This window comes from Peromyscus leucopus, chromosome 6 (genome assembly GCF_004664715.2).
Source record: "Peromyscus leucopus breed LL Stock chromosome 6, UCI_PerLeu_2.1, whole genome shotgun sequence".
Taxonomy (NCBI): domain Eukaryota; kingdom Metazoa; phylum Chordata; class Mammalia; order Rodentia; family Cricetidae; genus Peromyscus; species Peromyscus leucopus.
The window spans coordinates 108,138,504-108,163,224 of record NC_051068.1 but is presented as its reverse complement, the minus strand read 5'-3'; positions in this window follow the sequence as shown (position 1 = coordinate 108,163,224).

Genomic DNA, 24,721 nt, shown 5'->3' with positions numbered 1-24,721 from the left:
CACACAGAAGCTGTGGCTGCCTGCACAGAAAAGTGAGCAATGAAAGCAGGAGGCAGAGCAGTCAAGAAGAAGGGGTCTGGTCTGCAGGAGTGGAAGGGAACCAAAGCAGGGAAGGGGGGCTGAATAAATTCACAATGCATTGGATGCACATGTGAAAATGTCAATAATTAGATTTTTAAGTGTCAATTGTTAAACAGCTGACTATATAATAACTGGATTTTTCTAAACTTCTTTGACTTTTTCTCTTACATTTATTAGGTCATTCTTTCCTGAAGTTCAGAGGCATAAGAAGGAGCAGAAATGTTAACCATTCAAATTGAGGAAGCAAAAGTTTTATAAGAAAAAAAAAAATTTACTAACATGCTAACATTTTCCCAAGAAACAGAAGCAATACGATGTATATAGGGAGAGTTATTTGAAGCTATCAATTCACATTAGGAAGGTCAATACTTTCAAATTTTACACATTAAATTAGCAGGATAGAAACTTAAGGAGTTGGGTCTACAAGCCATCTGCTCCCAGAATTCACTCCTCTTCTAAGGCTACACAGTTTATTCATTTCATTTAAGACCTTCAGTTAATTGGATGAGGCCCATCTACATCATAAAATGGAAACATCTACCGCATTTGACTAAATACCTGAGAACTGCGGACTTACCTACACTGATGCATAAAATTATCATGTGCAGACAAATTAGTTATTGTAGTTGTCACAAGATATTCAGGAGAATTTAATATTCTTGGAAGAACAGAGAAGCTTACCCCAGGCTTCAGAATAACTTCAGCAGAAATCCACCTCCCATAGCTACATGACCTTAGACATGATCTTCCCAATAAATCTTTAACGACCAAAGGAAGAAATAAAATTTTCTTTGCTTCCTGGAGTTGTTGTGAACATTTAATTAATTAGTTAATAGCATTATCACATTGTGGGTATTCTATAAATAATACCTGGTCATTGCTTTAGCTGAAATATATTGAATTTTCCTTAACTCCTATATTTTTTACCATTAAGATGCTAAGGAAAGAGTTGTAAAGTACATGTATTTCTCCTCAAATAGTCTTAGTGTACTTACATAACTCTTTAAAATATTTTATTAAAAGGAGTATCATAATGTAGCAAACCATTTCATAAGTTGACAGCTTGGTTTCTTTTAGACATTAAAGCTTTCTCGCTGCAAAACAAAAGTGTTGTTGTTATTATTATTATTTCTTTTTGGTTTCTTGAAACAGGGTTTCTCTGCATAGTCCCAACTGTCCTGGAACTTGCTCTGTAGACCAGGCTGCCTCCAACTCACAGAGATACACCTGCCTCTGCCTCCCTAGTGCTGAGATTAAAGACATGTGCCACCACACCCAGATTAAAGTGTTATTATTTTAAGAATTTGATGAATTATAAAGAAGAAAATAATCATCATCATCTGTGCCCTGACTCCATACACACACACACACACACACACACACACACAACACACACACACACACCAGAATGTTCAACTAGAGGCTGCGATTAAAGATCCAATGTGTAAAAAATACCAGATATAAAAATCAGTTAAGAGACAGGCACAAGGATATACATTTTTAAAAGAGCTCCTCAAGAATTTCATATGCAAGCTTTTCTCCTTCCCTGAATGGAAAAGACTGGACATGTCTGGGAAGACTCTGGAAAAACTCCTCAGACCAGAGGTCGGGAGCAAGCCTTGAAGCTCAAGTCAGAATTCAGGCCCCTAACCCGCACAGCTTACTCTGACTTCAGGAGTGTCTGGGACCACAATTGATCCCTGAGCCAAACCCCTGGATTTAGTTCTTTCTGAAGTTGAAGGGCATGTCTGGGCCACATTCACACGTGGTTAGCAACCTCACCATGGTAGCTACTCAAACCAGGATCGCTCCCCAGCTCAGCCTCCAGTGAGTAAACCCCCTGGGGAGTTGAATTGCTGTGGGATTTTGTTTTCTTTCTTGGGTTTTACTTGTTATTGTTTGGGCAGTGGTGAAATCAATGTAGGGAAGAAACAAAGCTATTAAAAACAAATTTCTCTTTCCTTGATTACCAGGGCTGTCAGAACGGCAGAAAAATGTGCACTGGCCAGGAGTCAGCAGGCCTGGGGGCAAGGCAAGTTGTGAAGCAGGAAACTCAGCCATCACTCTGGCTCACTCTGGTCACGAAGCACTGTTTTAGCTTGGTAAAGTAGGAATAGATGTTGTCTGCTACACAAAGCATAAAACGAGGCAAAAGTCTTCTGCAGGAAGATTTGGCTTCTCACCTACTCCCGGGTGTGAGCTCCTGGCACACCTTTGCATTACATTAGCCTACCCTAAAACCAGGTTTGCTGTCTGCCTTTCTTCTCTTTGGCTGTTATTTCTTTCTTTCTTTTTTCTTTATTCCTTCCTTTTTTGTTTCTAATTCATAACTGCAGTTTAAAGTTCTTTTGGATGAGAGTATCAGTCAATTCAACTTCAGAATTACCAGAGTTGGACATTAGCCAGATATGGTTGAAGTTAGCCAGATATGGTTGAAGGCCCTTCAGAGAATAAACTACCCCAGTGACCCTCAGGAATCTTATTTCCAGTTCTCTGAAGTATGTCATTTTCTCAAACTAAAGATCTTGGCACATTAAAAGATTCTGACCTACAAGTTTACAGTCCTTAAAATAGAATGCTTACCGCCCCCCACCCCTGCTGCCCAATGACCAGGGAAGTCCTGTCCAGCGACACATAGCTTATTCTGAGCTCCCATAAAGAGAACCCCATGGAAGCAGCCCCTAATTGCCTTCTTGGGTGCTGAGCAGAGTCAAAGTTCTCAATTCAGCTAGCTATCATCCTGAACTCCTCAATTTTTATTACTCTCCTGTGTCTATGATTACTGTACAACAAATAATAAAATAAAATCCCATCTCCCTTAAATAAATGAAATTTAAAATAAGCCACAGCTGAACATCTGTACAACAGTACTACCACCAAAACATTAATACCCCTTCTCTGTTTCTCTCTCTCTCTTTCTCTCTCTTCTCTCTCTCTCTCTCTCTCTCTCTCTCTCTCTCTCTCTCACACACACACACACACACACACACACAACACACACACACACACACACACACACTGTCTCTCTCACACACTCTCCTCTCTCTCTCTCTCTCTCTCTCTCACACACACACACACACACACACACACACACACACACAAGCTAGAGATGCAATATTGATAAAGGGTGGATTTGAGGATTTGGACACTTTAGGTAAGAGGCTAACATTTCTTGCCTCCTATGTGTCAGCCTTCCAGACGAGCATGCTCAGAGGTCCCACCAGACAGGAGGCATTAATGAGGCCTTGTGTCGTGCTGGCACAAGAGCAGCCTGTGAAGTCCGGCGACTCCAGTTCAGTACTAGCTCAGCCACTCCAAAGGTTCCACGTGTATTGTGTACCTCTTCGTACCTTAGTCCTTCTCTAGTTCACCGGTTAGAAGATTTTAGAGAAGACCCAAGACACTGAATATGAGATCCTTAGCACATGTGCAAAAGACACAGCTAATTACTAACGGCTCCATTTTCAGAGAAAGACACCAACAGAGAAGACCAAGGCCTCACAGTCTTGATTTAAAAGCATTCAATATTCTGTTATCTTTTCACTGGGGCACATGTCCTTGATTACTCTTATTCAGATAAGGTTTTTAATTAGGTGTTTTAAAAGAAAGGGGCAGGCCATGAGCTGGAGGGAAGCTCAGAATGCCTCCCACTTCATAGTACTTGTGTTCCTTCTTCTCTCTCCAAAACAACACACGTTCCAAGATACAAGATTCACAACCCAGTCACTAGTACAGGACTAGCTACTTGTCGGTTCATTTCCTCCCAAACCACTTTGCATTTGCCTGTTTTAAATCCATCACTAGATGTGGATAAGGGTGCGGCTGTCCACAGACGGAGGGAGACGGCTCAGATAACTGGCCTATATCTAACAGTCACTATTAAGCACATCAGGTCACCTTTGAGCAAAATAGAACTTACTCAGTTTTATGCTAGAAGCATTTTCTGCCTTTTCATAAATTGGTTCTCCCCCTGCCCCCCACCTTTGATTTTTGGTCATTCCAGAATTGAGAAATGTAATACATGTTTATCGAAAATGGCTGGACCATGTTCAAAACTTGTGCAAACTTCAAAATCCTTGGTCCACTGGGTTCTAGGAACTTCTGCTATTGCTTCATCCCCACACCCTTTTCAAATTCCTTCAAGACCTGTAACCTGAAACTATGCAGGGGTGGTTATTTATTACATTCGCTCCCGGGTGCTTTTTTTTTCCACCTTTCTTAGAACATTTAAGTTCTTCCTAGTCGTCAGTCACACTCTTCTGTCACCTTCCTTATGTCACTGTCTCAGTCATAAAACCTAGCAAGTAGCTACCTGCCCATCGACCATTTCATTGAGTTGATGAAGTTATATGTGTTTTTGTGTGTGTGTGTGTGTGTGTGTGTGCGCATCTATAGTGCTATATACTTCTGAGGAGTCAGAAGAACCTGTGTGAAGCAACATGGATAAATCGCAAACACATGTCCTCGATTACTCTTATTCAGATAAGGTTTTTCAATTAGGTGTTTTAAAAGGAAGGGGCAGGCCATGAGCTAGAGGGAAGCTCAGAATGCCTCCCACTTAGTACCTGTGTTCCTTCTTCTCTCTCCCAACCAAAACACGTTCCAAGATACAAGATTCATAACCCAGTCACTAGTTAAAGGCGAAGTTTATAAATGCCACACAATCATTCATGTGGTCCTTTAGAAAACCATGGGATAAAATTACTCTATCTAAATGAAATTATGAAAAAGGCAAAATCATACTAACAGAAAGCAGGTCAGTAGTTGTCAGGAGATGGAACAAGGAACAGGGGAAACACCAGGGGAGGGGGAGGCAGCGAGGGGACAGAGGATTTGTGGGGTGGAGTTAAATTTCACTTCACAGTTTTGGTGATGATTGCATGCTTGCCTAGATCGCCCAAAAGTTACTATCCTTAAAATTGACAAATGTTACTGCATATCTAAATTATGAATCAATACAACTTTGCCATGTAGGCGTGGGGTATGGAATAGCAGGAAGAGGTTATGTTAATTATGAGCACAACTGGTGAAGTGTAAGTCAGTATTGACGAGAGGAAAGGAACAGCAATGATTCGTTATTTCTGGAGCTGAAACACAAGCATAGCAAAGGCCAAGTGGGAATAGACTATAGAAACTTCCCAAAGCCACATCCACCTGCCTAAGATGTGTAGCTCTAGCACTGGAACAGAGAAAAACAAAATGGGGGTGGGCATGCTCTTTTTATCTAGGACAATGAGATCCTGTTTGATGGAGTCACATGCTGACCTAGGATGCATAAATGTAATCATTTACATCATAAAATCAAAGCCCAGGTGGCATTTTTTCCCAGCAGTGGTGGTGCTTCCAAAAGCAATCCAGGAAGCAAAGCATTTCAGACTAGGGGTAAATTTATCCCATTGGAATTTAGCAGTGTCCTAAGCATGTCGACAGTCTCTCAGAGAGGTTCTTTGTCTCCTATGTAAACCTAGGTAAAAGTTGGTGAGCCGCTTTTAGCTACATAAACTCCAAAGGGAAATTTTCCATGATGAGTAAACCAAAATAAAATTCTATTTGTCCTACCACAAAAAACAGACATGAGAGAAGAGAACAGAGGCAGAAAAAGAAAATTAGAGATGAAAAGACAAAGTGAGGACTGGAAATCTACCTCCAGAGGAACAAAATTAGATCTGCATTTCTCACCCTGCACAAAAATCAATTCAAAGCCTATCAAGGAACTCAACCTAAAACCTGAAAAGCACAGGGAATATACTTCAAGTTACAGGTATAGGCAATGAATTTCTGAATAGAAACACTCAATAGCACAGGGAAAGCTTTCCAAATTGACAAATGGGATTACCTGAAATTAAAAAGAGTTGGCACAGCAAAATAAATTCTCAACATGAAGACTCCACTGCTTACAGAATGGGAGAAAACCTTTGCCAGCTGTATTCCAGATGAGGGGGTAATAGCTAAAATATATAAAGACTGGTAAAAATTAAATCTGGACACCTGCCAAAAGTGCTCAAAAGAAGAAATGCAAATGGCCAGTAAATATTGGGAGAACTATTCAACATTCCTCAGGGAATGCAAATTAAAACTAGAGGTTCTCTGTCACACCAGTTAGGATGGCCATCATCCATAAAATGAGTGACAGTGGATGTGGGTGATGATATGTGGGGAGGGGATGAACCTTTACCCACTCTTGATGGAAGTATAAACTGGCACAGCCATGCTGGAAATCAGTCAGAAGGCTTCTCAAGAAGTCTAAGAATAGACCTACCATATGACCCAGCTGTACAACTCCTTGGCATTTACTCAAAAACTCTGCATCTTGCACATTCATGTTTATGTCTGTGCTAATCACGATAACAAGGAAATGGAAACAGCCTAGATGCTCATCAAGAGATGAATGGGTGATAAAAATGTGATATATTTACACAATGATTCATTCAGCTATAAGAAAGCTGAAATTATGAAATTTGCAGGACAATGGATGAAACGGAAAATCATGATGTTAAGTGAGGTAACTCAGGCTTAGAAAGAAAAAAAACACGTTTCCTCTCATATGTGGATTCTGGTTTTTGGTTGTTACATGTCTATATTTATGTAGGAATAAGTGTGGGTAGAGGTCAGGAAACTTTCAAGAGGCCTACGAGGTGGGGGGAAAGGGGTAGGGAGTGTAATAGAACACATGTATCACTAATGAAAGGGGAATACTGGAGGTGGAAGGCCACAGTGGGCCAGGAAACAGGGAGAAGAGGATTGGGGCAGAACCAACCAAAACTCAATAAGTATGAAAAAAAAAAAGTCATAAGGAAACATGTTACTTTGTAAGCTAATTAAAAAATATAATAAAAGAAAATTTAAAAAGAAGCCAACAGATTAATTTCATAAGAAAAACCCTTACTGTTCAACTGTTCAAAGGTTGCTCCCTATCCCCCGGCTCCAAGTAGCCCTGTCCAGACAGCACCTGGCTTTGTTCTCTCCTGGACAGCAGACCAGAGAATCCAGGGTCAGGGCTGGATTGTACTCTGGGTCAGGTGAACACGATAATCAATCTCCTACCTCCACATACACTGGAGAGGCATCATTTGCCTGCCCAGCATTCGCAGTCCAGACCTCCTGCTTCCTTGTCTGGCTCCAGAAAATCACGTGTAAGTACTGTTGTTTGCTGGTAAAACAAAGATCATGCACAAAAGACATTTTAGAATCCTGATTTCAGCCTGCTAGAAAGTAGTATAAAAGTTGGTGGATTTTATGGATAGAGCTCACTGTAGGACAGATGTAATTAAAAACAAAAACAACAACAACAACAAAACCATGGAGTAGCACGAATGTCCTGTCTTCCTCTCCCTCTACCACTGTCTTCGGCAGCCTCCACCCCTCTGCTTTGTTTGGGGCCAACAAGGTTGTCCACACCAACAGAGGAGCTCTGAAGGATCGCTGACCCAAACCCACACGGAGAGAGATTGCCTCATCACTCACTCTGTAGAAATGACAGCGACAGTAGTGATAACAATGGTCACAAAATACCCCACACTAAGCACTCATAACTTGTTGGACACCCTACAGCATGGGTCTTTCTGACTATGTGCAGCAGATCCCATGATTCCCAATTTCTAGAGGTAGAAAGGCTTTTGAAGTTGATGTTCAAATGGTATATCGACAGAATGAAGACTGAAGCTCCATACCATGTGTTTTCCATGCACACTGAAGGGAGCTGTGGCTAGTATAAAAGAACAAAAACACAGCTTTGTGTCCTAGGGGACTTGGGGGTAGGTAGTCCCAAATTAGAAAAGCACATGTTTACTGTTACCTGTAAGACATGAGCAAATTGTCTGAACTCTTTTAATATCCATCTGTTTGAGCTTGGTGGCCGCATGTAGAAAAACTTCATGCATCTTCCAGCCAACAATTATGATGAGGGAAAATGATAGGCCCACAGAGGTTGTACATAGTCTAACCCTCAAAAGTGAGTTGACACCAGGCAGTTGAGGGAAATGACATCCCAGACACACACCTCCAAGTATTATAGAATGTTCTACATGTTACTACATTTGACACTTATTTTTAAGGTGAGAAAAAAATGAGACTATCATCATTATACCTATTTTAATAACAGAAATATTAGAAATAGAGGGTTGAGCATTCTGAGTCAACATCTCAAGACTCTCCTGATGCAATTGGGTAATGAGTGCCATGGAACATATGGATAGTAAAATTTTGTAGGCATCAAGTTTTAAATTTTATTGTATCCTGTATTCTTTATAATATTCTACTTCTTAGGTTTGCTGGGTTAAAATTCTCCCTCCAAATGTATGTGAGTATGAACGTGACACACCCTGTCAGCATAGGGCCGGGACAAACACAACATGAAGGTAACCTTTCACCTATGTCTCATGCCAATTCTTTTACTTAACGAGGGTTGCTTGACAGGTGGGCTGAGTGCAAATATTTGAGCTGAATTCCTAGATGTGTATAGAACAAGGCTAAGGAAGTAAAACATTTTTAAAACACAGGGCAGGTTGCTCTGTATTCAGTGCTAATTGAAAGGAGAGTCTCTGAGAACCATGATGTCTACTTGAGTTCATGTCAGTCTTCTAAGCAAACCACCAGAAAGAGGACACTTGAGACAGATTCAGGTATTTGGGTAATTTTTCTGAAGAGTCCTGAAATATGTGAGTGGGAGAATGGCAGCATGCAGACACGTGGAACTGAACCACCAAATCGGGTTCAGGAAAGGTTGAGATTGAAGGATGTTTGCAAAGCAGACCATTGAGGCACACTGATGGGGCTAAAGGATTCTGTTGTAGAGCAGAAAAAAGTAATAAGTATGTGGTAGGGTGCTAAATTAAAACTCATTAGGCATTGCTGTACATCAAACATTAAGGTATCAGAAGCTTCAAATTTTATTCATCATGTTTTCATAAACAGTTTATTGCTATATTCCTATTTCTGGTAGATGATAAAAGGGTGGGTGACTTACTTAGCCATACCATTCACTGGTTGAGATCCAGAGCTAAGATTCCACCTCAAGGCTTTTGACTCTAAGGACCAAGTACTCAGACCCTCTGCTATTTCTGTTTTGGAGCTTTGTCTTGGCACTAAGCTATATCCAACTCTCTCCAGATCACCTACTGTTCTGTCAGTAATCTATTGGATGTCTCCTTCCCGGATTCCTGAGTTGACTATAACCTTTCATATAACTGTGTTTGGAAACTGAGTATTGAATGTGGTAATTAAAGTTCAGTGTTGAAGAGGATGAGGCCCTACTCCAATAAGATCAGCATCCTTATAAGAGAGAGGCAATAGGGATAACAGCACAGGTTGGGCTGCCATGAGAAGTGAGCCAGTTATCTACAAGCCAAGAAAAGAGGACTCACCAGAAACCAACCATGTTGCTGCCTTGGTCATTGACTTCTACCCTCTAAATGATGAGGAATACATTTTTGTTTTTTTTTTATTTATTTATCTATTTATTTATTTATGTTTGGTTTTTTGTTTTTGCTTTGTTTTGTTTTGTTTTGAGACAAGTTTTCTTTGTGTAACTGCTCTGTCTTCCTAGAACTCACTTTGTAGACCAGGCTGGCCTCACATTTTTTTTAAGTCATCCATTTTCTACTGTTTTGTTATGGTAACCCTAACAGAGACAAAAGTTGACCTAAAAGACACATAATTCAGTCAATTACAAATATGTGATATGAAGAAAAACCAAAGTGCAAAATAGAGTCCTTGGTCTTAGTCTCCACAGGGTTGTTTTTTTTTTCCAGAATTACAACATAACTTTGAAAAGCAAATAGTGAGAGAAGCCCATTCATTTAACAGGAATCTATAGAGACCAACCCCAGTGAGCTGGATGTGAAGAATTTATCACATACCTGGACAAAATGTACATAAAAACAGGGAAATGTAGAGTCATAATAAAAGCTTAGCAGCTAAGATATGGAACTAGAACAAGATTAAGCTGTTTTGAACTTGTCTCTACAAATTTGCACTCTGTAACATTATGAACCTGGGAGACACCATCTAGCCTCCTCTCCAAGTCCAGATTTCCTCATCTATAACATAAGGTTAAGACACACTATAAAGTCAACATGAGATTTAGTTGTAAATGGTTGTTTTATTCTTTGATTCTCTGCCTCTTTTAGGGGCCTGCCATCCAGCTTCCAAGTAAATACACATGGAGGCTTATTCTTTCTTACAAAGGCCCAGCCTCAGCTTGGCTTATTTCTTGCCAGCTTTTCTTAAATTATCCCGTTTACTTATTGCCTCTGGACTTTTCCTTTTCTTACGTCTGTAATCTTACTTTCACTCTTACTTCATGGCTGGTTGTGTGGCTGGGCGGCTGGCCCCTGACATCCTCCTCTCCTTCTTTTCTCATTCCTTAATCTTTCCCCAGAAGGATTTCTTCTTCTATTTGTTCTCTTTGCCTGCCAGTCCCACCTATCCTTTCTCCTGTCTCACTGTTAGCCATTCAGTCTTTTATTAGACCATCAGATGTTTTAGACAGGCAAAGAATCACAGCTTCACAGAGTTAAACAAATGCAACACATCTCTGCATCATTAAAACAAATGTTCCACAGCATAAACAAATGTAACACATCTTTAACAAACAAATGTAACACATCTTTAACTAATATTCAACAAAGTACAGATAGTATCATTATTGCAATACAAAAGTACAAAGTCTAGTTAGAGGAACCATAGAGGAACAGATACCTCCACATGGAATATCAAGGAAGATATTCCAGAAAATTCAAATAACTAATCTGCATTTTTATTGTGTTTATGTATTTGTGTATGTGTATTAGTATGATGTATATACATGTATATATGCAGATGTAGACACATGTGGGTGCCTGAAGACATCAAGTATCTTGATCTATCACTTTCCATCTCATTCCCTTGAGACAGGGTCTCTCAGTAAATGTGGAGTGAGGCTGGGAGCCAGCAAGTCCCAGCAATACTCCTGTCTCCATTCCCGCACAGTACTGAGATTACAGACACATTGACATGTAGCTTTTTACATGGGTTCTGGGGATTTGAGCTCAGTCCCTCACATCTGTGTAGCAGATGAGCCATCCCCAACTGAGCTACCCACCCCCCAGCCTTTTGATCTGACTTTTGAAAAATAAATAGAAGAGTCCCACTAGCCTAACTCAATAACTCTTAGTTTGCCAATAGATAAACCTTAAAAACTCTTAAACCATATGCCAGGTGTTTAGGTCAGACACCCTCATGGGGAAGACAAATTTCCTGCAAGTGGAACAGGTCCCCCAAGTGCTTCTTTATGCACAGCAAAGGAGGGAGCTGTTGCCCTTACTGAGCTGAGCCCTATAGGGAAAGACTATGCCTTCCATCCTAAGCTCATAATAGTGCCTGAATCATGCAGGGATTCTAGAATTCAAGGGAGGGATGAATGGAGGGATGGATGGATGGATGATGGATGGATGGATGGATGGATGGATGGATGGATGGATGGGTTGATGAAAAGCTAGCATTTTCTGGCCTCAAGGTACTTACTATCAATTTTTAAAAGTACAACTTGTACACAGATGCATGATTCATACTATATTTCACAACAGAGATTACAATCTGAAAGAAAATCTATTTAAATGTTTAATAGGCACTTTAATTTATAAGCTAAACAGGAAAGACTTCAATTAACTTGTTGATGAGTACTTAATTTTAGAAGAGAAGTAAGGAGTCACCACAGAGATCTTATCATTTGGAAGAAATGAAAATGCTATTAATAATGAAGCGGGAGAGATTGAATCTTGAGAATGAATTTCAAGGCTCCCTTCAGCCCTTTCCCAGTACCTTTCCTGGAGCAGACTATGGGTTTGGTCGAGTTGGGTTTATAGTGACTTTCCTCTTCTCTTAACGTTCCCAGATCTCCTTGTCACTGCCCTTTAATCCACAATCGGTGCTTTCATCCGGCTAACTAAGTCAGTTCTTGGATAATGATCTATCTGCGGCACTCAGCCAACATCACTGTTACTTAACTCCACCACACCCCAGTGTCACTCACCAAGACTAGATACTTTATACCAAACACTTCTAACAGGGCACTGTGCAAATAAGTCAACTCATCACAAACAACAGGGCATTCAGAATTAATACACCTTCTATTATCAGCTAAATGAGTGAGAAAACTTTAGAAAATAATAACATTTTAACAAAATTTCTCTTTATAACAGCTTCTGAATGTATGTCCAATGAGGAAGGAGAAAATTCTGATAACTTTTTTGGAGAAGAAACTATTAGAAAGTTTTGGGATCTTTTCCACCATAGAATTACATAATGTGTCTAATCAAACATGTCTCTAACCGTATAGGAGCATCTTGTCAGGATCAAAAGTGATTCTCAGTCAAGCCCTCCCACTGGGCAAATGAAATGTAAGCACAGAAATTGAAAGACTGAAATAAGTTAATGCTAACATCTTAGTATCTTTCCCGAGATGCAAGAGTCCACTTTTCCTTTCACTCTCAGGAGTGAGGCTCACCTCAGGGTTGTCCTAGCTCCAACCAGGAGGGAGGGCCTGAGTCCACGACAGGTAGAACCTTTAGTGCCGTGCCATTGGTGCTTGTCCAAGCAGCAGGGCTGACAGCCACCATCCTTAGATCTCAGCCTAATGTGTGATTGCATATGACCTAAGCACGCACAGAATTTCACCAACCATCAAGTAATATCTTAGATTTTTTACCTTTCTTCCTCTTCAAGGAGCCTAACCTGCCCCCTTCTCTTCATAGACTGCCACTTCCGCAGCTATTAGGACTCCATCCCATTTTCTCATCCTTTTCAGGTAGATTTCTTCTGAAGTCTCTTATGTGTCCAAGTCTCTAAAACAAAATTTGGTATCCTCTTACTTCTCCAAATGTCCCCCTTCTGTCTTGCCCATCTCAACTCCCTGGCCTTACTATGCCTCAAGTTGTCCACACTAATGGCTTTCTGAGTGTTCTGGATCACCCCTCAAAACTTAGCCCCATCCCCTCTTACAGACGCAGCACTCAGACTCACACTAGTTCCAATCTCCGCCAATGCAAGAGTCTGCTGACAATCTTCACCACTCATTTTCCCCCGCTCTCTCACTCATCCTCAGAGGTTTTCTAGGAAGCCAACTACATAACTCCAAGAGCCTAGAGGTCACTTGCCAGGAAGTAAGCCACTAATACAACCTCTATCTGAATGGCTCCCCATGAAAGAGACACATAGAAGATGCTTTTGCTAAAGGCCATTAACCTCTACTTGGGCCACAGGGTGACTAGATTCAAGGTAACAGTTCTACCCTCACTTGGCATCGTCTCCTTTACTTTGTTTGAAGGCACATAGATATGTCCTGGTGTAGTTGGAAGTTGTCCCACTACATCCTGGTCTGTTTTTGATAGGGTTTCTCTGTAGCCCTGACCATCCTGGAACTCACTCTGTAAACCAGGCTGGCCTGGAACTCACAAAGATTCACCTGCCTAAGCCTCCTGAGTGCCAGGCTATATGTCTTAGATCTGAACTCATCTTGAGATTCTTCGATGAACAAAACCTCCAAATCCTTGAAGACAGACCTCCCCCCTCCATGAAGGCACCTTAAAACCATGGTAACCATCCTGTGATTGATCCTCACAACAGATGACAGGGACAAGGACTTTATCTGTGCATCTGGAAGAGCCAGATCCGAGATAATGATCAACCAGAATATGCCTTGATGAGTGTGGGAGCCCGTTCTCGGGTTCCTAGTGGCTTTACCCAGCAGGTCCGCATAGTGGATGATCAGGACCATGGGCCTGAGTGCAGGTGTCTGAGATGGTCTGCACTTGGCTGTGCTGGGGGAAGAGGTCTTTTGCTCCACCCCTTGGCGTCTCTATAAAAACCCTGGGGCAGAGACAGTCAGGGCCCTTTGGAATAGGTTCCAGGCCCTCTCGAGGCTATCCTTTATTTTCTATCTGTTTATCTCTGCAATATTCTCTGCAATAAATCCTTCTATTTAATATTTCCTGCTGCTCGCACTCAAGAAAACTCTGGGAAGCTGTGGGGTTGGTGGGTAAATGCCCCACAGATGAGGGCTGTTTAATTTTGTACACTTCTTGCTCCACTGTTCAAATTCTTCTTTTTAAACCTAAAGCTCATGTAGATACCTTGAAGATGGACTTGGGGGCATCACTAAGTTCCTCCATTTCTCTTCCCAGAATGGTCATGTTGAATAAATCTCCTTTCTCTGATTGTTCCATCACTGTCCCTTTAATTGCTATGTTGGGAATGAGTAATCAAGGCTAGCTTTTGCAGCTGCTGACTCCTAGCCTTTTACCCCCAGCTCCCTGCTTCTCCCCCTTATCCTCAGCATCTGACATTTGCCCTATTCTTTTTACATATTTTTATAAGGGAACCGCTTGCTCAAAAACTTCTCTGCAAAGAAACAGCCTCAAGCTCAAGATCAGATATCAGAGAGGTGTTAAAGAAGGGGGCGGGGAGGAATTCCAGTCAACGGACAAACAAAATAATTAAGACCCAGGCAGTGGGAATAATTGAGTTTGAAAAGTCAAAGAGGAAAGGCCAGATAGTAGATAAGGTTAAAAGGCTCAAGGGTGGAGAGAGGAAGTGATTAAACATGCCGATCCAGGCTGAACCCAGGCTGGTAGATGAGAGCCCCCCTCCATCACATAAGTCCTTTTAACGTGATACCCTGTGCTACAATCCACCTGCCCTTATAAAGAAGACCATCTTCCCTTAGTTGGTTTGTCCCTGTTGTGCAACAGCTCCCCAGCACCTGACGTCATGCCCACTGCGTGACAACGCTTTGCTATAAATACCTGATGATACAGAAAACCCTGGAGTGTGTGTAATGTAAACAAGTGAATGCTTGTTCAGCAGGTCACCTCACTGGAGTCACACCAGTGATGCGGAGTGAAAGTTCACAGCATCCATGTGTTGAGTGCTATGATGGAGTCTAAATCACGCGTGGCTTCTAGGAAGTTTCCAGCTGCTTTTCTCAGTCCTATTTTTAGAGCAGTGATCCTGAATTTCATGACCTAGTTTGAGACTTTGAACACAATAACGTTTTACCTTTAGAGGCTGAACATCTGCTCTAGGTGAATGAGATACCTAATTTAAAAAAAAATTTTTTTTTTTTGGTCAGACTTGGAATACTGTAAGCCTCATTTTTAAAAGAGCAACACTTACTCAAAATTTTGGGCTGATATAGCATTAATTCAGCTTTTAGGTATTTCACCCCCTCCTCTCTCCTGGATGGGACAGTACAGAGGGAGAGATACCATGTGACTCCAAGATTCATTAATCCCTGGTACCGAGCATGGCTTTTGCTCTCTGTTGGAGCCACATAAGCCAGCGTGGGAGACTTCCAATGTCCCTGTGAGCATGGTGATGGAGGGCACAGGCAAGCCTTCTATTCAGCGTCCTAGCTAAGCCTGGTTCAGCCATCTCAGCCCAGAAGGGGGCAGCGAGGAAAGAAGGCTTCTGGAAATAAGAACTCCTCCAACTGCAGTCTTGAAGTCAACCGGTCCAGTGAACTGTCCTACAGAACATCCTCTGCTTGGGCTTCTTCAAGTTCCTCACCACACTCTGTTCCACGCTTCAGACTTGCCATAGCAACGATTTGGTGTCTGTAAGAAAAAGGGGGAGTCCAGGTCCCGGTGTGCTGCAAATGAAGAGGCTCTGATGTGAGACCCATGGGATTTGACCTGACTTGCCGGAGACTTCCAGACACCAAGATGGACAAACTTGACCCCGAGATCTGCCTCGGAAGCACTTAGCTGAGCAGTCTTAGACACTGATAACATCTCCACCTTCCCTGGATTTTTGATATTATTTTCTCTTTGCTCTCCTTTTCTTATCAAGTTATAACAAGGAATTTTCTGAGCCATCTTAATTTCAGAGGGATTAAAGCAAGCTATAAATACATAAACGTAGTAAAAACAATTCTTAGTTAATTAACTAGGTGTATAACTAAAAGTTAAAGCAAATGTCACTAGGAGAAATGCTGCCTTGTCTTTTTTTGTGACAAAACACTGCTATGCTGTGGAATGTATGCCCTGTCCCTTCAGAGTTGAAACCCTAATTCTCAACGCTATGGCATTGACAGTAAATGATGGAGGGGACTTTGGTAAGTGGTTAGGTCATTCATGCCTTGCCAGTGTATTCATTTACCCAGTTTCTAAGGGCACAGCCTATAAAATGAATACAGAGGTCTCTCCTAGACCTCACACCTCCTGAGGACTCACTGAAAAGGCTCCATTTATGAAACAGAAAATATCTTGAACAGACACTGGATTTTTTTTTTCAGCACATTGACCTTGGAGTTCCCATCTTTCAGAACCATGAGACATAAATGTGATTTATATGCCACCTGTGGTAGTTTGAATGTAATTGGCCCCCATAATCTCATAGGGAGTAGCACTATTAGGAGGCATGGTCTTACGGAAGGAAGTGTGACACTGTGGGGTGGGCTTTGAGGTCTCTTTTGCTCAAGCTGTGCTCAGTGTGACACTGATCCTTCCTGTTGCCTTCTGATCAAGATCAGCACCCTGTCTGCCTGCATGCCACCATGCTCCCCACCATGATGATAATGGACGGAACCTCAGAAACTGTAAGCGAGCCACCCCAATTAAATGTTTTCCAGGAGTTACTGGTGTCATGGTGTCTCTTCACAGCAACAGCAGCCCTAACTAAGACACCACCCAATACCACCCCAAGTGGACAAAGGAAAGTGGTAACAGCAACACAGTAATGAGTTTTGTTGTTCAGATTGATGTAAACAACCTGGAAGGGTAAGGGCTATCCAATGTAACCATGATACACGGACAACATAGACTATTAAGCAACAAGAGAAAACAGGTCATTGACTTAAAGGGATCTTCTGGAGGCATAAGAATAGAAAAAGGTAAACTGTTGGCTAGTGCAAACAATTTAAAAGAAAAATAACAGCATCTAAAACATATACACAGGCAGCTTAGCATATAGAAATGCATGAAAGAATGCTCATCAAGTTCACACTCGCCTTGTGGAGACACCAGTGAGGAAGGCCAGGGACAGCCAAGTGGAAAAAGGTGCCCCACATTTTTAAAGCTATTCTAATTATTTCCAGGTTGACAGTACTTTTGCAGTTTTTGAAAATTACTATCTTGTTATTTTATTTTAATTACATATTAATTTCTTTGTCTCATGTCCTTGTACATTTGTACACTGATGTCACAGCACTGGTTGGGAGGCCAGAGGTAACTTGCAGGAGCCAGTTCTCTCCCGCTATCATGTGGGTCCTGGGAATCAATCTCAAGCTGCCAGCCTTTGTAACAAGTGCCTTTACCCACTGAGCTATCCTGCCAGTCCTGTCTTTATTTTTTTAAGTCCTTAAAATACTCATGTTTTCTTTTTCACTCCCCAATCCTCCCACACTCTCATAGTGATGTCTTGGTGTCTGTCTCTTGCATTCTCCATGCTATATCTCATGGGATAGAGTTTGAAATTTCAACAAAGATGGTATGAGGTCATTGGAAAAGGAAAAGAGCTGTTTTGTGAGTGAGGTGTGACTAAGTGCACGAGTTCAGTCCCTGAGAACTTCCTTTTCACACAGCTGCTTGGTCTGTAACTAAGAAGCAGGAGACTAGAAGACAGAGGAGTCTATATTTTAATTAAATCCACCTTTCTGGGATGGTTGGATGGAAAACCACAACATTTGCAGTTGTTAATAAATTTGTAAACAAATATACACCTCTCGACAATCACATTGAGATTATCAGGGGCCAAAAGATAAGCCGTCTTAGCTTTATAATTTCCCTTGCAAAAAAAAAGTAAATACTTTGTGATTGTACTAGACTGCATCCACAATTTTGCTACCATGTAATCAATGAAAGAAAATTTGCTGAAAGTCCATGATCTCTAACAAATTTACATTTTTAGCAGATTAGCCTCCAAGTTTAAATTAGCTTATATTTAACAACTCTAAGTAGCATGCCAGTAATTTTTATAGTCAGGGAGACATTTCACAAATCATTTTCCCCCAAAGGGTCACCAAGAGCTCTCAACTACTGACATTTCACAATTGGCTATCTGAGATTTTTCTGTGGGCAATTCTGCTTCAAAATGTTTCCAAGCTGAAGTTGTCAAAGTGTGGTCTGCAGCATTGGACTTTGGAATCGTGATGACTAGTTTGTCCTTATCCTGGAGCAGATCCAGAATTGGCTTCTGAGAAAAATCTATAAACTGCCTCCAGCGCTCCTCAGGCCTCAAGGTAGAGGTGGGTCAGTGTCAACCCAAGACACAGGCTAGGTTGGGAACCTTTACTTCTACTAGGAGATATTAGTATGTTTTCTCTTTGCTCAGTTGAATTTTAAGTATATATTTTTAAAGTATATGAGGTTTTTTTTAAAACTAAATATACTACAAAACAAAAAAAAATACTCCAAGGCTTCTGATAGATAACAAAATATGCATCAGTCACTCCCTGATTCTTATCAAAAGTCAAAATACAAGAAATAATATTCATGTGGGACTAATTAAAGGGTATAGCGTCTATCCAACCCTGTAAACAGGATATGTGGTGTTGCTGAGGGACCACATCCCCCTTTCAGGAAGGGAGGGACCACTTTGGATAGGATTGGGACTCTGGAAGTCTTCTAGCCCATCTGTCACTGTAAAATGCTCCATCGTCAAAGAACGTTGGGTAACTAAGGTGATGGGTGGTTAGCTCTTGGCGTGAGATAGTGACTGATTGGATTCAAATGCAATACTATTGAAAATCACCCACGTCAGGGGCCCTCAGCAGAGAATAAAGGAGAAATGGGCTGGGAAAGAAATGAATGGGCTGATGTTACAAAGGTGGGCCACCCATGGAAACAAGGAGTTATCCACGAGTCCAAAGCTTGGGAGATACTGGCTAGAGATACAAGCTTGAGAATCAGCATCCAATGAATCGGAACAAAAACTGTGATAACACTCCAGCTTCCCTCTGTATCTCCTTAGTTGAGTCACATGAGTCTCATTGACTCATTTTCTCCCTGTGTGGAGATTATCAAATGGATTTGAGAGTCACTTGAAAGCATTATCCCTTCTGCTCAGTAAGCATTTGCCTAAATAACTAAATTATCACTAAGATCACTTTGGGAAGACAACAGATAATAGTGGTTATTAACCTTTTAGAGAGAATTAAGTGACTGAAAACAATTGTAAGCTGTGGACTTACTCACTGAAAATCACACATAACAAACACCCGAATTCTGTACACAATTTCAGGAGGTCTGTGGATCCCTAAAAAAAACGCCTGATTTTAAACTTGTTTAAAAAATTTTAATGTATTATTTTATTTTATGTGTGTGAGTGTTTCCCCTGCATGTATGTGTACCAGGTGAATGAACTGAGAATATGACCCCCTCCCCCACTTCCCCACCCCGAGGTATACTAAAGGAGAAAGTTTTCATTATAGATATGAGGGAGAGTACAGCCAGAAGATACCTGGAATAGTCCAGAGCAGGGAAAGAACGTGGTAGACTAAACATGGCCAGCAGACCAGGCCACAAGAGAAAAAAGGGGGTGGGGGAAGGATGAGAGAGGACAAGTAGACCAAGAGGGCCAAAATGGCAGGGTTGTGTAGGAACGAGAAGCTGGGAGAAGGGAAGCCGGTAAGCTAGAGAAGTTGAGGGTAAAGGGCCAAGTGAGAACTTCAAGAAGCTAGAATGCCAGCACTGGACTCTGTAACAGGTACTTACTGAGAGCGCCTAGAGGCCAGCATGCACTTTGGTATGCTAATAGGCACCACAGTTAGCCATTCCTGGTGTCTTCAGAGGCCAGAAGAGGGTGTAGATCCCCCTTGACTGTGGTTATGGATGGCTATGAGCCATGTGAGTGCTGAGACCAGAACCCAGCTCATTGGCAAGAGCAACAAGTGTTCTTAACCACTGAGCCATCGCTCCAGTCCCCAGGTTTTACGTTTTTCAATGTTTAGAGGTAAAAATGAAGAATCCAGGAAGCAACCAGAAAATTTAATAAGTTGAAGAGAGAAAGGAGGGAGACAGGGAAACCTGGATAGGGGAAGATGAAAAATGGAGTACTCATGGACAAAAATGAAGAGTTAAATGGAAGATAGAGAATCTGGGTCAAAAAGGACTGATTTATTATTTGCTCTCTATTAGGGGTTGGGGAGAAATGGTTATGAGAATCGAGATTTTTTTTGGGTGGGGGCTGGGTTTCGTTTTAGTTTTTTTGTTTTTTGTTTTTGTCCCATTTTCTAGGGTGGTGGTATTATTTGGTTTGGTTTGGTTTGGCTTTTTGATGAGAGCCACTAGAAAGAACATTGGCACATGTTCTCTGTGTGAGACATACCAGAGAGAGATGTCTGACGAGCAACATTTTGGGGATGGAGACAGGGAAGGAAGAGAATCAGAGTTCCAGACAAGAGTTTGGCTTTAGGGGTGAATGGGAACAAGTGGTCCTCCACGACACACCTGAAAGGAGGTAGGAAATGCCTGCACCTCAGGAAGTGTGGGGCGGGCCTAACAACTGACAGATAACCGGTTTTCCAATTAAGGAGGAGACTCCTGCCCTGCCAGGGATGCTGAGAGGTAAATATTGATAATGATGAGCATTTGAAGTAGAAAACAAATAGCTGATAAGAAAACACAATTAAAGCATGTAAAGTTCTGTTGCCCTGAGATAAGCTGTGAGAATGCATCTCTCATGAAAACTACCAACAGCATAGCAGGAAGTATTCAGCAACTAGCCTTACCATCGCATCATCAACAGTGTCTAGACGGACTCACTGTAATTACATCTTCACCAAAAATACATTAGACACACAAAGTTTAGACACTATAGTAAGCATCCTCGGTGGGATGGGTTTCACCCTTAGGATTAGTGTGTGTGTGTGTGTGTGTGTGTGTGTGTGTGTGTGTGTGTGTGTAAAATGTTGATGCTAACTTCCAAAATTTCATTTCATGTACAACTGTTTTTTTAATGATTATTGCATTTATCTATTTATTTACTTTTCTGTGTTTTTGTGGATGGGTGGACAGGCGTGTGTATGGATAACGTAGCAGGCAGGTAGAGATAGGAGGGTGACATGCCAAAGTGGCTTCTTTCCTTCTACCAAGTGTGTCCTGGGCTCAGGCTTTTCTTTGTGAGGAGCATACGTTGGCTGTATCAGTTTCTTCCTGATTTTGCTTGTTAGAGTAGCTGGAATAAACTTCATTTCCCACTGTTAATAGCACCAGCTTTGATGTTACTAAAATCAAATGCAACCTAAAGCATCTCATAGAATAAACCCTGCATTTTTCTATAAACCCGATTCCTTTTTTATTTTTATCTTTGGACCCACTGTGAGTCCCATCACCTTTAGGCATCATCTCAGGCAAATGTCCTTGTGATGAGGTAAATTTTCTCACTAGATCTGTTGCACAAAATAGTAGTGTTATATACCACTGCACTTTTTAAGTATAGTGAAACCCTGTTATAAACAATTAAAGACTAGTTTGTCTAGTTGTTTTCCTTTCCTCTTTTGGATTGTGTGTGGGAGGTGTGAAATCTTTGTACTGAGTGTTTGTACAAGTGCTTTAAGTCTTCTTCTTCACGTTGAGATGGTTTGAATTATATGGGAACAGTTGGGAAGGATGAAGAAACCATGTACCCTGAACCATTTAAAACTCTTCAAACCTCAAGAGAAAAGTCAAAAGTGTTTAAGACTCTCATGACTCACAGGGGCTAAAAAAAAAAACAAAAAAAAAAAACCTTAACCTGTAAAGAAAAATAATGCTTTCACCACATTAAACACATTTTAAAATGAATCGGGGGTTAACTCTTACTTGCCAACCGTCTTTGAATGTACATGTCCATAGTGCCACCTAGCGGTCAAACCAATCTTACAACTATCTCTAAATACACTTATCCAGTGTATTCTCTGTGTCGGACATCAGGTGGTGATAGAGTTCTTCGTAAAAGGATTCTGGGCTCCTTTATAATGCTGGAAACTGTTGAGTTCCCATTCAAAGGCATCCATTTCTTATGGAGATATCTTCTTAAATGAGGTTCCCTTCTCTAAGATGACTTTAGCTTGTGTCAAGTTGACATAAAACTAGCCAGAGCAATTGACTCTTTGTTATCTAGACACACAAACACATCATAGTTAATCCACAACCTTTCCTTTCTCATTCATCCCCAAGGTCTCACTGTAAAACTATAGATAACTTTTAAAAGTCTTTACAAAGCCAAACACATTGAAAGTCCAATCTCTTTAAAATAGCCAATCTCTTTTTAAATCCAAAGTTTTTGAAATTCAAAGACTCTCAACTATATGCTCCTGTGAAATAAAAGTAAATTAAATACTTTCTTACTTCAAGAGGGAAGAACCAGGGCACAGTGACAATCAAATTAAAGCAAAACCAAACTCCAAAAGTGTAAGTAACTCAATGTCCCATGTCTGGGAGTCACTCACAGTCTGAGTTCCTCTAGCTCCACCCTCTGCAGCACACACAGCTTGTCTTCTGGGCTTGGTCTGGCTCCACTCCACTGCTGCTGCTCTTCTTGGTAGTCAGCCCATGGTACTGGCATCTCTAAATGCTGGTGTATTCTGTTGCAACTGGGCTGCACTTTCTCCAAGAGCCTCTTCTAGGCTCTCTTCATGGTGCCAAGCCTCAATTTCTCTACATGGCCCCTTCAAAACCAGCACCACCTCAGTGACTCTTACACTACCAAGTTTGGCTGCCAGCAAAGGGTACAGTACACAGCCTTGGCCACCTCTGGAACACAGCTTCTGTGTGATGCTCAGGAAACACTTCGCAGAGGATCCATCTCAACGATGCTGGTCTCTTCTTAATCACCAATAATTTCTCAGCTTCAGCGGACCAGCATCGAGCATCCCAGCAAAGCAAAGGTTTCACTTTAGTAGTGCTGATATCTTGTTGATCATAGCTGATTCTTCAGTCCTAGCTAACCAGAACCACAGAATCTTAAATCAAAATGACAAATGGCCCCGGTAGAGTCTTTAAACTTCCCTCTGAAACGTCACAAGCCAGGCCTCCATCCTCTGCACTGCTCTCAACAGTCTTGTCTTCCAAGCTCCTGCAGAGCAGTTCAACACCGAGCATTAAACACTCAATGGCTTGTCTTGCACCAAGTTCCAAAGTCCTTCCACGGTCTTCCCCAAAACAATAAGGTCAGGTCTGTTGTAGAAAAACCCCGGAATCTTGGTACCAGCTTGTCTTAGCTGGGGTCACTATTGCTGTGATAAACACCACGACTAAAAGCAAGCTGGAGAGGAAAGGGTTTATTTCACTCACCGTTCCATATACAGTTCATCACCAAAAGCATTGGAGAGCAGGAACTCATGCAGGACAGGCCCTGGAGACAGGAGCTGACGCAGAGACCATGGAGGGGGCTGCTTACTGGCCTGCTCCCCATGGCTTGCTTGATCTGCTTTCTTATAGGATCCAGGACCACCAAACCAGAGGTGGCACAACCCCCAATGGACTGGATCCTCGCCCATTGATCACTATTTAAGAAAATGCTTTACAGACCTGCCCACAACATGATCTTACCAAGGCATTTTCTCAATTGAGGTTCCCTCCTTTCAGATAACTTTAGCTTATGTCAAGCTAACATAAAACTATCCAGAATACCTTCTAAATGGATAAAGATTTACATATAAGCTTAAAACTGTAAAGCTACTAGAAGACAATAGAAGCAAACACCGGAACATTATTATAGGCAGCAATGTATGTAGACCTCAAAGGCATAGAAGCCAAACAGAAAATAGACGAATGGGCTTGTCAAATTAAGAAGAGTCTGCACAGTAGAGGGGTAGAAAGTTCACAGAGCGAAGAGACGTTGACTGCAGGGAAAAGCACCACTTGTGAGTTCAGTGCCTAGGAAGAGGTCAACATTCAAAATTCATAAAGAATGCCAGCAATTGCAAAAATAAACAAGCCGCTGACTTCAAAATGGGCAGAAGGAAGTGGCATTAAAGACATTTCAGCAGCTAAGAGCTCCTGTGGCTCTTGCAGAGAACCAGCACCCATGCTGGGAGGTTCAAAACCACCTGTAACTCCAGCTCCAGGAACTCGGACACCTTCTACACTCCTTAGGCACCTTTGCAAAACGTGTACTTGTGCACGTGCGAGTGCAGGCAACACACGCACGCGCGCGCGCGCGCGCGAGAGAGAGAGAGAGAGAGAGAGAGAGAGAGAGAGAGGCTTTTTTTTTTTTTTTTTTTTGTTTTTCGAGACAGGGTTTCTCTGTGTAGCTTTGCGCTTTCTGGAACTCACTTGTAGCCCAGGCTGGCCTCGAACTCACAGAGATCCGCCTGGCTCTGCCTCCCGAGTGCTGCTCAGCCATTAAAGACTAGGCTCACAACCAAAAATATAAGAGAGAGAGCATTTTTAAAATAAAATAAATCTTTATTAAACAGTCATAGGGCCTGAATAAATATTTTCCAAACAAAGACATCCAGAGGATGAACAATATGAAGAAATACTCCCTATCACCATTGGCAAAGAATACAATTGCTGGGCAGTGGTGGCACACACCTTTAATCGCAGCACTGGGGAGGCAGAGGCGGATGGATTTCTGAGTTTGAAGCCAGCCTGATCTATAGAATGCATTCCAAGGAAGTCAGGGCTACACAGAGAAACCCTGTCTCAAATATATATATATGTATATATATATATACAAC